Source organism: Stomoxys calcitrans, chromosome 3, assembly GCF_963082655.1.
Source record: "Stomoxys calcitrans chromosome 3, idStoCalc2.1, whole genome shotgun sequence".
NCBI lineage: Eukaryota > Metazoa > Arthropoda > Insecta > Diptera > Muscidae > Stomoxys > Stomoxys calcitrans.
This window is the reverse complement of record NC_081554.1, coordinates 37,655,851-37,665,396: the sequence shown is the minus strand read 5'-3', so window position 1 is coordinate 37,665,396 and position 9,546 is coordinate 37,655,851.

Here is a 9,546-nt window from a genome sequence, read left to right as displayed (position 1 = left end):
GTGTAGGGTATGGAAACTAAGATCGCTTCGTTTCGTGTCCTTCCTTTGCATCTTCATTATGGATCTATAGTTTTGGTTTTTTTTTTCATAGCTTTTAATTTATAAATATCATATTTTGTTTGGCCCTAAGAATATTCCCTTTAAACTCAACAAGTAAGTACTTTATGCTGAACTGCCAATATAGGGTATACTCGTACATACTCATATACACAGCCATAAAATTGTTTGTTGTTTTTTTTTTTTAATTTGTGAAGCAAAAGGAGAAAAAATAAAACATTTTCTAAAAATTCACTTTTGCCTGCTGACAGATAGAAAAAATAGATTCGCTCGAAACGAGCAGATACTGTAAAAATAACACAAATAGCTTTCATCTTGTATGTCCGTCCGTTCATCTCATACTGTGCTATCCCATTCTATGCCATGCCATACATCTATTGTGTGATGGCATCGTATTGTATAGCATCGTAGACATTCTTAGCCTGTATGTAGTTTTAACATTTGATTTTCAAAATCAGTCCGTCCGTTCGTGCTTTGGCATGGACTATCGTTCTGAAGCAATCGACGAATCACACACATATTTCACTTGAGCCACTTCTTTCCTCGTTTATTCATTTTCACGTAAATATGCGATTCTTTGGTTTATGTGGGTTGGGAACCCCAAAAAAAAAAAATAGAGAAAAAACACACAAAAGTTGTTTTTTCAAATTTCGATATTTTGTTTTTTATTTTCAAAAAGTATAAAAAAAATTGTTTAAAGAAGAACCCAGCAAATTGTTTATCCATCGAATATATACGTAAATACTCAGTTCCAATGCTTTTGGGTGTACTTGTACACACACACACACACATATGTACTGCCTTACTAGAGTATGTCTTTATCACTATCTGTGTAGGTACTATACATACATTTGGTATATATTGTATGGCGTTGAATAATTTCAAATAGCGCCTAATTTTGAACATTTATGGAAATCCATTATGAAAATCTAAACAAATATACCTGTCTGAAGGCCCATTTTGACATAAACAAAAAATTTATAAATGATATTTTTATGAATTTGACGGTTATTTTAAATGCTTTCACCTCATTGTCTTAGGCAAAAAAAATCGCATGCACCAAAGTTCAACCCAAGTATTTAATGCACATGTAGGCAACCTTTGAACTTTTCAATATTACCCGAAATGAATCTCTCCTTCTTTGTATGGCCCCAATCTGTAACATTATTCAACTAGAATAGATTTCAATTTCAGTATAAATCCATGAGTCTTGACGCTAACCAAAGTACTTTAGTATTGGGGCACAATGGTCTATGGTCTTATGCACCCAAGTATTTTAATTTAATATTGTGCAATGTCGGAAAACTTCGATTTGAATCGAAAGGAAGATTCAATCTTAGCTAAAACCTCATTCTGCAACGTCAACCAACAAGAATAAAAAGTATATTGGCTATCCATATATGCTTTGAGGAAGCTGTTTGCTTCCTTTGGTGAAGAGAGTACTACGCTCCGGTTAAAAAATCTATACCCCCCTAAGCTTTGTATATCCAATCAACTCTCATAATGGTAGGTTTAAAATTGTAGCTGGCAATACCGTGTATCCACATTTGTATTTTTATACCCACCACCGTAGGATAGGGGTTATATTCATTTACTCATTCCGTTTGCAACACATCGAAATATCAATTTCCGATTCTATAAAGTATATATATTTCGGATCGTCGTAAAATTCTAAGACGATTTAACGATGTCCGTGTGTCCGTCTGTCCGTCTATCTGTCTGTCCGTCCGCCTATTGCAAATTTTGCCCATGAACATTCTACTAAGGAACAGGGGCAAACTTCTCACATATCAACGAGTGCAGTCCGATTTAAGTTTTTAAGCTCAATGATATGGGGCCTCCTCTTTCTAGCCGAGTCCGAACGGCGTGCCGCAGTGCGACTCCTCTTTGGAAAGAAGTTTTACATGGCATAGTACCTCACAAATGTTGCCAGCATTAGGAGGGGAAAACCACCGTTGACAATTTTTTCTGATGGTCTCGCCAGGTTTCGAACCCAGGCGTTCAGCGTCATAGGCGGACATGCTAACCTCTGCGCTGCGGTGGCCTCCTAGTCCGTCTATTGTAGTCACTCAAAAATTAAAATATAGAGCTGAAATTTGGCACAGATACATCTTATTGATGCACGCTGGTTAAGTTCTTGAACGGGCCAAATCGGACAATATTTCGATATAGTTGCTAAATAGACCGATTTTCCAATAAAGGGTCTAATGCCCATAAATACTTTACTTTTCATCCGTTTTCGTTGAAATTTGAAACAGTGAGTAGTTTTAGATCATTCGATATCTAATTCAAATATGGTTCAGATCGGACTATATTTAGATATACCTGCCATATAGACCGACCTGCCGATAAGTGGGCTTCAGATAAATGCTTTATTTTTCATCCAATTTCGTTGAAATTTGAAACAATGGGTTAATTTAAGCCCCCCTACATCTGACTTAAATATGGTTCATATCGGACAATATTAGATGTAGCGGCCATATAGACCGATCACCATATAAAGGGTTTGAAGCCCATAAAAGCTTTATTTTTTATCCGATTTCGCTGAAATTTGAAACAGTGGATAGTTCTACGCCTCCTAATACAGGACCCAAATATGGTTCAGATTGGACTGTAGTAAGATATAGCTGCCATATAGACCGATCTGCCGATAAAGCGTATGAAGCCCATAAAAGCTTTATTTTTTACCCGATTTCACCGAAACTTTAAACAGTGGGTAGTTTTAAATCTCCCGATATCCATCTGAAATATGGTTTAGATCGGACTATATTTAGATACAGCTGCCATACAGACCGATCTCCCAATAAAGCGACTGAAGCTCATTAAAGCTTTATTTGTTAACCGATTTCGCTGAAATTTGAAACAGCGAGTAATTTTACGCCTTCCAACATAGGACCCAAATATGGTTCAGATCAGACTGTATTTAAATATAACTGTCATATAGACCGATATGCCGGTTAAAGGTCTGAAGCTCATAAAAGCTTTATTTATTTTCCGATTGACGAAAGGGGGTTTACATATATACCCGAGGTGGTGGGTATCCAAAGTTAGGCCCGGCCGAACTTAACGCCTTATTAGTTTTTTTTTCTTTTTTTGAAGGCATTTATACCTATAAAAATAACAAACAATTTAAAATTTTTACTCACTGCGCTATGGCGAAGGGTTTCAAAACTGAATTTTTATGGGAGGTAGGATGGAGGTATACTAATGTCATTATTCTGTTTGTAACACATCGAGATATTGATCTGAGACCCAACAAAGTATATGTATTTTTGATCCTCTTGGTATTATGAATCTATTTCGATGAAGTAACGCTACATGCTTGAAATTTTCCACAAATGCTTCTTATTAGTGTAGGTTGTTGTTGTTGTAGCAGTGTGTTGTACAGAGGCGGAACCCTCTGCCGATGAAGGACTTCATCGGATAATTCCGGTACTTACTACTGGCAGTCATGAGATTGATTTGTGTAAGTCGGTTGGGATTATAAATGGTTGATTAGGGTGGTATTAAAATATTTTTTGACGGCACCACTTTAAATGTTTTATTTTGTTAGGTTTTAAGATTCCCAAATTTGAGCACAATTGGAAGATGTTAACACGTGCTGCTCGGGCCTCAAAGTTTTGAAAATTTAGATTTTGTAGCTATTTGGCGACTCTCAGGGCTTCGACGACCCATATCTCTAACACGGCTTAAGCTTTTAGTCCATGTCATACATCAAATTAAAAGCCATTCTCTTTTTAACATTTTATGTTCAAAAATGAAGAAAGTAAGTAGTACTGAATTCGAGATAATGAAGACAATGTCCCTAAAAACATGCTAGCTAACCTCTGTGCTGTTGGTCAGACTGTCGTTTTTTGTAATTAAGGTAGAAATCACATTTATTATCCAATCATCACGAAAATTTGCATATATCACTTTCTAAGCCCAAAGACAAACGCTATGAATTTTGGGTTCAGATTTAGATATAGCTTTCCATATATATAATTCTCCGATATACACTTAAAATTGCGTTGTTACAACAATTTTCGACAGATTTGCTCAAGGGTTTCCTTGCACATTTTTAGATATTTTTGGGTATATGTGTAAAACGATTCGGTCAGTAATTTCTTTTTTCTTTAGGACACTTTTGTCTACATTATTAAGATGTCTCTATTCGTTTTTTTTTCTTATATTTTTTTTTTGTCGTGAATTTTCTTTTTTAAAAAAATGCAAATTTGAAATATTTCTACCCGTTCTCAAATGGCTGATATATTTTTTTAACTTTTTTGATTCTACCCCACAGTGAAGGTCTTATACCAGCCGTTGTACCAGAGAAAGGTGATGACATGCGTGAACTTATAGTGCACTACCATCATGTGACATACAGTGAGAAAAAGGCATCCTTGGGCATTTCTTTCACCTGCATACATTCGCTGCTGAATGGATGTTCATGAGTAAATTTGAATTGCATACTTGCTTATGAACATTCCAATAAGGAACATGGGCAAACTTCTAACATATCAATGAGTGCTGGCCAATTCAAATTTTATGCTTAATGATAATGGGGCTTCCTTTCTATTGCAGTGCGGCACCTCTTAGTGGAGCTTTTATTTGGATTTTGCATTAAGAAACAAATGCGTGGTCAACGATTTTCATCGCCAGAAGATGCTGTTGTTCATGTTCAATAACCATGTTTTGGAGGTGTTTCAATTGGAGTGGAAAAAGTGTTTGGACGATTGGTTTGAGTGTAGAATACTTTGAAAAACAATAAAACCATTTTTGATGATAAATATTTGTATTTTTATGACTGGTGGTTTGTACACAAATTGACATGGACCGACAGACAGACAGGCAGACATAGCTAAATCGAGTAAGAAAGTGTTTCTGCGTCGATCGGTATACTTATCAATGGGACTATCTCTCTTCCTTTTGGGTGTTGAAAACTAATTCACTAAGTTGTAATTCCCTGTACCACAGTAGTGGTGTAGGGTATAATTGAGGTATCTTAACCAATTTCACAGTAACAGAAGAATTCTGGAGATCAGTTTATATGAGAGCTATATTTAAATATATAGCTGAGTTTCTTATTTACGGCAAATTGCTGCAGCTGAAACCAGATAGTAGTTAAAGCTTTCAACACTACCCTTCAAACAGTATATATATTTGGTCGAACGAAGAAAGTTGTGCTCCAAAAAACACGAGGAAAATAACATACCAAAAACTACATACTTGAACATAAAACGTTATAGTCTACAACAACAGTTTAACAAACGATTGTCATATTTTCTTAAATTGCACTGTTGGAGCATTTTCCATTTATTTCATTATACAATAATACGGTTAAAGAAACCAAACAATTAAACACTACAACCAACGACAACTTTACCAGATGATATCTAAATACAGAGTTGCCACCTATGTCCAATATGTTGTACTTTTGGGCTTTCCAATCTCTTAGGCATAAAACGTAATTTTATACCCCCCACCATAGGATGGGGGTATACTAATTTCGTCATTCTGTTTGTAACACCTCGAAATATTGATCTAAAACCCGTCCGTCTGTCTATCGAAAGCACGCTAACTTTCGAAGGAAGTACGCTTGAAATTTTGCACAAATGCTTTTTATTAGCGTAGGTCGGTTGGGAGTGTAGATGGGCCATATCGGTCCATGTTTTGATATAACTGCCATATAAACCGATCTTGGGTCTTGACTTCTTGAGCCTCTGTAGGGCGCAATTCTCGTCCGATTTGGCTAAAATTTCGCATGAAGCGTATTGGTTTCATTCACCAACAACTGTGTTAAGTATGGTTTAAATCGGTTCATATCCTGATATTGTTGCCATGTAAACCGATCCTGAATCTTAACTTCTTGAGCCAATAGAGGGCGATATTCCAATCCGATTTGGCTGAAATTTTGCACGTGGTGTTTTATTATGACTTTAAAAAACTATTCTAAATATGGTTCAAATCGGTTCGTAACTTTCTTCAGCTTTTAGTCGGCGCAATTCTTATCCGATTTGGATGTAATTTTGCATGACGGGTTTTGGTATCACTTTTAATAACTGTGCTAAGTAAGGCGCAAATCGGTACATATCCTGTTATAGCTGCCATATAAACCGATCTGGGATCTTGACTTCTTGAGCCTATAGAGGGCGCAATTATTGCCCAATTTGGCTGAAATTTTGTACAACTGCTTTTCCCATGACCTTCAACATGTGACATGTGAAATATGGTCTGAATCGATCTATAGCTTGATACAGCTCTTGAGCCCCTAAAGGGCGCAATTCTTACTCGAATTGGCTGAAATTTTACACAATAACTTTTACAAAATTCAATTCATTTATGGTCCTAATCGGACTATAACTTTATATAGCTCCAATAGCATAACAATTCTTATTCATTATTCTTTGTTTGCCTAGAAAGAGATACCACGCAAAGAACTCGACAAATGCGATCCATGGTGGAGGGTATATAAGATTCGGCCCGGCCGAACTTAGCAAGCTCTTACTTGTAATTTTTTTTAAATGGCTAAGTTAAAAAAAATAGACTTTTTGCATTTGATACTGTTTATTGGGCCCTTCGAGCATACTCTAAACAACGTATTATATCCACATAAAACACCCAGCTTAAGCTCTTGCTAGGATTGCTTGCTTCAAAGAAAATCTGTTGTAAAAATTTTTCTGAATTTAATTTAATAAATTAAAGGCGTGTGTACTATATTTCATGAGTGTCATTTTATCAAAACCATCATTAACTCAATTTTACCATGTCAATGGACTCAACCCAATTTCATTAAACAAAATGTTTAAAAGTGTTGAATGTCACAATAGAAAAAAAGTTATAAAGCAGACATATGCCGCAAATATATATGTGCATCGTGTTTTATCTGCTAACATTAACACTCATACGTTATGGTGTCCTAATAACTGCGATTTTTTTACACTTGTGGCGTATACATGCTGTGTGTCAATAGATATAGCAATTATACGCCACAATGTCCCTATAGAGAGTAATAATTTCAATAAAATATGTAAAACTGTTATTTTATTGGTTATTGTTTACATTTTTGCATGCAAAACGACCTGTTAGCCAATCTAAACTCTCAAGTTTTGGGATAATCAAAACTGCAGTAGTCAAGCAATAGTTTTTATGCGATGCATATAAAAACTTTTGCAAAACTGTTCTACGATATTAAAAAAATTACAAATTTTGGATTTTTATTTTTTTATTAATTTCTCTTGACTTTTACAATTTTGTGTAAAAAGTTGAAAGGGTTATTTCTGCTCTTCTTAAAACGACAATTTTAGTATGTTTTGCCCAAAGATGTTTGCCAACTAAATCATATGGAACCAACAGCAGAAGAACAATTGCTTGATTTTGTTTTTTTCTAAGTAAATAAGAAATCAGCTGTTTCAAACCGCCTGCTTACTGCACTTGCGTTGGCTTAAGATATTTCTTGAAGTAGAAAAAACGAGAAACATTCAATTTGAAAGACAGACCATCAACACGATGAGAGGTAGCAAGAGCGGCAGACAATGAATGCGAAATGAGAAAAAGAATAAGTAGCAACAACAAGGCGCCTTAGCATTAGTAACTAAGGGCAAAGAATGCACTTGTAAAGTGATGCCAAGTTTATGCAATATTGTTTATATGTCATACTTTAGTATGTACATAATGAGTATGTCTATATGTATTATACTACAGGGAAAAATCAAAAACTAGTGATTGAAATTAAAAGCAAATCGCTGCTATTTAGACTTGGGGACAATCACTTTGGCTGATATAATTAATACACTTGTGTGAGTGGTGCAATGCGTATTATTGTCAAAATACAAAAGTTAGTGTGATCATCAAGCATGGCAACAGCAACAACACTAAATTAAACTGATTCTTAGAATAACGCAAAAACACCTTGACAGCATCCATGCCAGAGACAATGGCAGGCAGCCACAATAGCAAGCTAGCAGCTCTTGAGAGGAATATGACCACTACATACTTTGCTATGTTCTATGTTTTAAATAGGTTTATGTACATATATATGTATATATACATATATATAGAATCATATGTGCTATATGTGCACATATACGAAGAATGTATGCATGCATGACCAAGTGAGCATTTGCCCGCAATACATACCACCAACATCACCCACTACTTTTCGATCATTTTTTTTCTAGAGTTTTTGTTGCTGTTTGTCTTTTATTTGCGCTCTCATTGGCATTATTTTGAGATAAGATAGCAAGGCATCGTTGGCTTCCCTGTAGTGGTAACACACATTTTTATCTCATCGCTCGCATTTGAATGGTGATGGTGGTTGTGTTGTTGGTTTTGCCATTTTTTTTTTTTAATTTTTTGTTTTGTCAAAATGACTAGACCAACGCAGTCAATGCCAACCGAATACACATGGCAACAATAACAAAAGCAAATCCCACAGCGAACAGCAAAAAGCTTTGCTATATTCCTTTTATTCCCTAACATTAAAATGGTTACAATAACATCTCCAACACACACAGTGTGAAACATAGAAAATGTTTGTGAATGGTGATCAAGATGATGACGACAGTGGTGGTTTTGCTGCCAATCATATTGATATTGCTGATGGTTATTTTTCTTTTGTTGAAAATTAATATGAAACCTAATGAGATTCCTAGCCCACACACATATAGGCACACATATTTGTTTTGATAATTTTATTTTTTTTTTTCTTTTGGGCTTCATATTGTCTGGTTCCTCTCCCCTTGATATAGCGTTATATTTTTAAGTTATATGAATCCTTGAAAGGAATTCCATGTATGCCAAAGTTGTGCCATTATATTGCCCAAACCAAGACAATTTTCCAAAGAATAGAGAGAGCTAAAGAGATGTGGGAAATACAAACATGTAGAGAGTGGAGAACGATCATTATCAGCACCCACACCATTGATATTTGCTCTCGTTTTCTAGCCAAAAACAAAGATAGAGAGAAAGTAAGAGAATTCTCCTCAATTTTATTTCAACATACTCTCCTATGCGTGAGAGTTCTTGCTAAAATATGCGCACATTGTTTTGCGCATTTGAGAGAGAAAGAGATTTTTGCTTTCCTATTGAAAGCTCTCGCCACTAGCATGCTCATTTCCACTAAAGAATCCTTTTTTCCACCACTCTATGCTAACTTTATACTAAACACAATTTATTGCATCATAGCTCACACACACACTTACACACGAGGCAATGGCGCTCTCGCGCACACACCTACTCATTTATTCACCATTGCGGTTGTTTACTGACTCATGTCGTCCACAATAGGTGAGCTTAATTTTCACCAATTGTACACATACACAATGAGGAACGCACAGCCAGTTTTTTTTTTCGCCATTGTATGTGTGCTTTTCCTGTAGTATATGCTAATGGCCGTTTATGAACTAATGTGTATGTATTACCAAGAGCAAGGGGTAGGAAATGATCTGATACGAAGACATCCCAGGGGGAGCGAAATCTAATGAAACTCTTTGCGTGCTATTTTGGGTG